Source organism: Budorcas taxicolor, chromosome 1 (genome assembly GCF_023091745.1).
Source record: "Budorcas taxicolor isolate Tak-1 chromosome 1, Takin1.1, whole genome shotgun sequence".
Taxonomy (NCBI): Eukaryota; Metazoa; Chordata; class Mammalia; order Artiodactyla; family Bovidae; genus Budorcas; species Budorcas taxicolor.
In genome coordinates this window covers 118745875-118753237 of record NC_068910.1, presented here as the reverse complement: position 1 = coordinate 118753237, position 7363 = coordinate 118745875, and the positions used below count along the sequence as shown (strand labels likewise).

General features: G+C 39.6%; 1 pseudogene; it reads right to left on the bottom strand.

Annotated features, from left to right (window-relative positions):
- Positions 1–6259: 6259 nt before the first annotated feature.
- LOC128058214 (uncharacterized) lies at positions 6260–6358 on the bottom strand (annotated as a pseudogene).
- Positions 6359–7363: the final 1005 nt, after the last annotated feature.

Here is a 7363-nt window from a genome sequence, read left to right as displayed (position 1 = left end):
TGTGAATGGAAACAATTTCAAGGCCATACAATAAATGCTTTCTCTCTCAACACCATCTTATATCAACTGTGATCTTTGCTTTTTAAAGTTTTCATGCAAACTTTTAACCCGATTTTTGCTATCCTTTCAGATCAGAAGAAATCTATTAGATTAAAAAATGTTCACATTTGAATTTTTCAAAGGCTTACATATATCATCCATGGAAACAAGAACTTCCATATCTCAAAATTGACTATTAAAGTCTGTCTGGCATGTGTTGATTCATGTTGACATAAAAGACCATTTTAATATGATGACTGGGTTTTTATGGCTTCAGTTCAGTTCAGTCACTCAGTCGTGTCTGACTCTTTGTGACCCCATGAACCGTAGCACGCCAGGCCTCCCTGTCCATCACCAACTCCTGGAGTACACCCAAACCAATGTCCATTGTGTCGGTGATGCCATCCAACCATCTCATCCTCTGTCATCCCCTTCTCCTCCTGCCCTCAATCTTTCCCAGCATCAGGGTCTTTTCAAATGAATCAGCTCTCCACACCAGGTGGTCAAAGTATTGCAGTTTCAGCTTCAACATCAGTCCCTCCAATGAACACCCAGGACTAATCTTTAGGATGGACTGGTTGGAGCTTCTTACAGTCCAAGGGACTCTCAAGAGTCTTCTCCAACACCACAGTTCAAAAGCATCAATTCTTCTGCACTCAGCTTTCTTCACAATCCAACTCTCACATCCATACATGACCACTGGAAAAACCATAGCCTTGACTAGACAGATCTTTGTTGGCAAAGTAATGTCTCTGCTTTTTAATATGCTGACTAAGTTGGTCATAACTTTCCTTCCAAGGAGCAAGTGTCTTTTAATTTCATGGCTGCAGTCACCATCTACAGTGATTTTGGAACCCAGAAAAATAAAGTCAGCCACTGTTTCCACAGTTTCCCCATCTATTTGCCATGAAGTGATGGGAGCAGATGCCATGATCTTCGTTTTCTGAATGTTGAGCTTGAAGCCAACTTTTTCACTCTCCTCTTTCACTTTCATCAACAGGCTCTTTAGTTCCTCACTTTCTGCCATAAGGATGGTGTTATTTGCATATCTGAGGTTATTGGTATTTTTCCAGCAATCTTGATTCCAGGTAGTGCTTCCTCCAGCCCAGCATTTCTCATGATGTACTCTGCATAGAAGTTAAATAAGCAGGGTGACAATATACAGCCTTGATGTACTCCTTTTCCTATTTGGAACCAGTCTGTTGTTCCATGTCCAGTTCTAACTGTTGCTTCCTGACCTGCATACAGATTTCTCAAGAGGCAGGTCAGGTGGTCTGGTATTCCCATCTCTTTCAGAATTTTCCACAGTTTATTGTGATCCACACAGTCAAAGGCTTTGGCATAGTCAAAAGGCAGAAATAGATGTTTTTCTGGAACTCTCTTGCTTTTTTGATGATCCAGCAGATGTTGGCAATTTGATCTCTGGTTCCCCTGCCTTTTCTAAAACCAACTTGAACATCTGGAAGTTCACAGTTCACATATTGCTGAAGCCTGGCTTGGAGAATTTTGAGCATTACTTTACTAGCGTTTGAGATGAGTGCAACTGTGCAGTAGTTTGAGCATTCTTTGGCATTGCCTTTCTTTGGGATTGGAATGAAAACTGACCTTTCCCAGTCCTGTGGCCACTGCTGAGTTTTCCAAATTTGCTGACATATCAAGTGCAGCACTTTCACCACATCATCTTTTAGGATTTGAAACAGCTCAACTGGAATTCCATCACCTCCACTAGCTTTGTTCGTAGTGATGCTTCCTAAGGCCCACCTGACTTCACATTCCAGGATTCTCATGTTTTTAACTGTTCAGTGGTATGGTTTTTCCAGTAGTCACGTATGGATGTGAGAGTTGGACCGTGAAGAAAGCTGAGTGCAAAAGAATTGATGCTTTTGAACTGTGGTGTTGGAGAACTCTTGAAGAGTCCCTTGGACTGCAAGGAGATCCATCCAGTCCATTCTAAAGGAGGTCAGTCCTGGGTATTCTTTGGAAGGAATGATGCTAAAGCTGAAACTCCAGTACTTTGGCCACCTCATGCGAAGAGTTGACTCATTGGAAAAGACTCTGATGCTGGGAGGGATTGGGGGCAGGAGGAGAAGGGGACAACAGAGGATAAGATGGCTGGATGGCATCACTGACTCGATGGACATGAGTTTGAGTGAACTCTGGGAGTTGGTGACGGACAGGGAGGCCTGGAATGCTGCAATTCATGGGGTCGCAAAGAGTTGGACATGACTGAGCAACTGAATTGAACTGAACACATGTAACTTAGGAGTTGGATAGTGAGTAGCTTTTGTATAGTGTTTATTTTAAAAGGATCCTTTCGGGTATTTTGTCCGTTAGAGATGAGTTTACTTAAAAAAAAAATAAAAGAAAGTTCCTTTAAATTTTTTTCAGTGCAAGGTCAAAACTGCAATTAGAACATCAATGTGATTATTGAAAATCATTGTAGCTGATGTGGTTTTTCCTGAACGTTCTAAGATTAAAATTCATGAAAAATATTCTTGGTGGCAGTCAATATTTGTTAAAGGTTAACATATATTTTAATTTTTGGAACCACCATGTGGCATGTGGGGTCCTCATTCCCCGATCAGGGATTGAACCTGTGCTCCCTGCTGGGGAAAGAGTGAAGTCCTAACCACTGGATTTCCAAGGAATTCCCAAATTAACATCATATTTGAGAGTAGTTTTATAAGTAAAACTTAAGCCATTATAAAACATGAGATATGCTTTAATAATAATAGCCATACTTATTAAACAACTTCTATGTCAAGTGTTTTGCATAAATTATGTATTATTATCTCATTTATCCCTCAGAGCAATCCCTTTCAAGGATGAGGACCAGAAAGTTAAGGATTTTGTTCAGATTTGATAAGTGGAAGATGCAGCTCGGAAGCCCTGCTTGCATGTGCTGAATTCTTGCTCTGTATCTGTTGATATTGTTCATTCTCCTTCACTTTTCCTGCCACCAGGGGGACCCAGATGATAGAGAGCCAAATGAAAGCTCCAGCCAAGGGCCTACTCTATGCTGAACATTGTGTGTGTGTACTCAGTCAGTCCAACTCTTTGAGACCCCAAGGTGCAGCCCACCAGGCTCCTCTGTCCATGAACTTTTTCCAAACAAGAATACTGGAGTGAGTTGCTGTTTCCTACTCCAGGGGATCTTTCCGACTCAGGAATTGAACCCTGCGTCTCCTGCATTGGCAGGTGGATTCTTTACCACTGAGCCACCTGGGAAGCTATTGCTGATACCCTAAGTCCTTTCTATCTTTCCTTCTCAGTAAACTTAACACATCCAGAAAGGAATGTTTAGGCTCACTTTTCTTCTTCCTTATAAGTCTTTCTTTTTGTTCTAGCAAATTCTAAATGCTAGAGAGCCTCTTCCTTTAGTATAGGTTGCTCAAGGTGGTAAAATCAACTAGTGCAAGGATTTCTTCCTTTTCTTTCTTTCCTTCTCATCCTCTGTCTTTGTCAACACTGACTGGCATGTAATAAGTGCTCAATAAATGGCGGCTATTGTGCAGTGGTAAGGATTCCCCCTGCCAATGCAGGAGATGCAGGAGACTTGATCCCTGGATTGGGAAGATCCCCTAGAGTAGGAAATGATAACCCACTGTAGTATTCCTGCCTGGAAAATCCCATGGACAGAGAAACCTGGTGGGCTACAGGCCATGGAGTCACAAAGAGTCAGACACGACTGAGCTGCTGAGCACCTTGCTACTTTCCAGGTTCTGGGGCTCCGCCCTGAAGGGATTTTTGGTACTAACAATAATCACAGCTAATATTTACTACACACTATGTACCAGAATCTCTTTCAAGCACTTTAAATGCATGTGCTGTTATTATGTCTATCTTTATCAAGCAAGGAAAAGGTGAAACTCAGCAAGTATATTGCCTAAGATAACACTGGTAACTGGTTGGCAGTGATAGTTCTGGAGCTCAGGTTTTCTGACTTCCAGTCCTCTACTGACTCACGTGATGGTTGTAGAAATGTATTGCTCAAATTTCCTTCAGGAGAATATGCTGTGAGGACCGTAGCTGATGACAGACTCCAGCTTTCAAACCCTATAAAACACCCATGGTATTCATACCAAACCATGCTTCCTTCCCCTGGACTGCAAGCACTCAGACACTGATTGAGCGTGGTAGGGATCATAATACTGGCTTATTCTAGAAATGGAAAAATAATTCAATATCAGCAACTTTGTTAATACAATTCACCTAGAGGAAAACAAATAAAAGAAATCACATAATCATACCAATCAAGGGTTGGAAAAAAAACTCAATAAACTAGAAACTATATGGTAACGTTTTAAAGTAATAATTACCATCTAAACATTAGTATCATGTGTTAATAAAAACACAATGAGAAGATCCCCATAATGTCAAGAATAAAGCCAGAGCATCACTATGTTTTTTACTTGAAAAACTTGCTCCATGTTTTTTATTTCAAGCAAGGACGCTTGCTTCTTGGAAGAAAAGCTATGACAAACCTAGACAGTGTATTAAAAAGCAGAGACATTACTTTGCCAATAGGTCCATCTAGTCAAAGCTATGGTTTTTCCAGTAGTCATGTATGGATGTGAGAGTTGGGCCATAAAGAAAGCTGAGTGCTGAAGAACTGTGGTATAGGAAAAGACTCTTGAGAGTCCCTTGGACTGCAAGGAGATCGAACCAGTCAATCCTAAAGGAAATCAATTCTGAATATTCATTGGAGGAACTAATGGTGAGGCTGAAACTCCAGTACTTTGGCCACCTGATGTGAAGAGCCAACTCACTGGAAAAGACCTTGATGCTGGGAAAGATTGAAGGCAGGAGGAGAAGGGAGTGACAGAGGACGAGATGGTTGGATGGCATCACCGACTCAATGGACATGAGTTTGAGCAAGCTCTGGGAAATGGTGAAGGACAGGGAATCCTGGTGTGCTGCAGTCCATGGGGTCACAAAGAGTTGGACACAACTGAGTGACTGAACAACAACAATTGAAATATAGTTGATGTAGAGTAATATTTTAGTTTCAGGTGTACTACATTGTGATTTGACATTTGCATATGTTATGAAATGATCGTCATGACAAATCTAGTAACCATCTGTTCCTATACAAAATAATTAAGATATTATTGACCATATTCTTTATAATGTATATTACATCCTCATGGGTTATTTATTTTATAAATGGAGGTTTGTGCATATTAATCTCTTTTACTTATTTTGTCTCCCACCTTCTAGCAACCACGAGTTTGTTCTGAGTCTGTTTTTATTTTGTTTTATTTGTGATTTTTTGAGTTTTAGTTTCCACATTTAAGTCAAGTCATCCAGTGTCTGTCTTTCTATCTGACTTATTTCAGGACTTCCCTGGTGGCTCAGACGGTAAAGCGTCTGTCTACAATGCGGGAGACCCAGGTTTGATCCCTGGGTTGGGAAGATCCCCTGGAGAAGGAAATGGCAATCCACTCCAGGACTATTGCAACATAATATTCTTCAGATCCATTCATGTTGTCACAGAAAGGCAAATTTCATTGTTTTTTAATGAGAGAGAGTAATTTCATCGTGTGTGTGTGTGTGTGTGTGTGTGTGTGTGTGTGTGCATGCCACATTTTCTTTATTCATTCAGCTATTGATGGACACTTAGATTGTTTTCATGTCTTGTCTACTTAATGCTACAGTGAACAATAGGGTGAATGTATCTTTTTAAATTAGTGATTTTTTTTCTTTGGGTAAATACCCAGATGTGAAGTTGATGGATTATATGGCAGTTCTATTTTTAATTTTTTGAGGAGACTCTATACTGTTTTCCACCAACTTATGATCCCACAAACAAGGATTCCCTCTTTGCCATATCCTCGCCAACACTTGTTTCTTGTCTTTTTGATAATTGCCATTTTTATAGGTGTGATGTGGTAGCTCACTGTAGTTTTGACTTGCATTTCCTTGATGGTTAGTGATGTTGAGCATTTTTTCAGGTGTCTGTAGGCCATCTGTACAAAAATTTCTGTTCAATGCCTCTGCCCATTTTTTAATTGAGTTTTTTTTTTTGATATTGAGTTGCATGAGTTCTTTATATATTTTAGATATCAACCTCATTGCATATATCTGATATTGCAAATATCTTCTGTCATTCAGTAGGCTGACTTTTGTTTTCTTGATAGTTTCCTTTGGTGTGCAACGCTGTTTAGTTGATATAGTCCCATTTTTTTATTTTTGCTTTTGTGTCCCGTGCCCAAGGAGATAAAATACAGAATGTATCACAAATTTCTGTGCCATCCTTACTCAGAGGCCATACTAATCCTCTTGGTATTGCTCCAGCTTTAGCATATGTGTTGCCCACATAAGCCCTCACTACTGATTTTTTAACATGGTTCTGAAGGTATATGCCAGTACAATTAGAGAGGGGATTATGAGATGTGTGTGTGTATATATACACACACACATATATGAAAAAGGTTGTAATATTTTCAAATTTTATACTTGCTTACATGAATACACAAAAGAATTTTTAGATGGCTGAGTATAATAGTAAAGAGCAAACAACTTTTATAAGTACAGACAATAACCAATTGGAAGTTATAATGAAACAAAATACCACATTTACAATAGAAAAAAGTAAATTTAACAAGAAATATGCAAAATCAGTACAAATTAGGAAAACATACATTTTCTTTAATATGGAAATTTAATATCATATAGATGTCAGCTCTTCCTAATGTAAGTAATAAACTTAATTCTATATCAATAACTAGAGTAGAGTGTTACTTATTTGTTCGTTTTTTGAACTGGAAAGATTGATTCACATGGAAAATAGGAAAAACGTTCAAGAAAATTCTAGTCTAAGAAGAGTAATAAGTTACAGTCTCTCCCATATTTTAAAATATTGAGTTGCCTGGACTCAGCAAGGAAGACCAAGCAAATAGAGTTACAGTAATGAACTGTGGTATTGGAGAAGACTCTTGAGAGTCCCTTGGACTGCAAGGAGATCCAACCAGTCCATTCTAAAGGAGATCAGTCCTGGGTGTTCTTTGGATGGAATGATGCTAAAGCTGAAACTCCAGTACTTTGGCCACCTCATGAGAAGAGTTGACTCATTGGAAAAGACTCTGATGCTGGGAGGAATTGGGGGCAGGAGGAGAAGGGAACGACAGAGAATGAGATGGCTGGATGGCATCACTGACTCAATGGATGTGAGTTTGAGTGAACTCTGGGAGTTGGTGATGGACAGGGAGGCCTGGCGTGCTGCAGTTCATTGGGTTGCAAAGAGTCGGACATGACTGAGTGACTGAATTGAACTGAATGTAATAATGTATGACTAGACATGCAGATAAATAGAACAGACAAG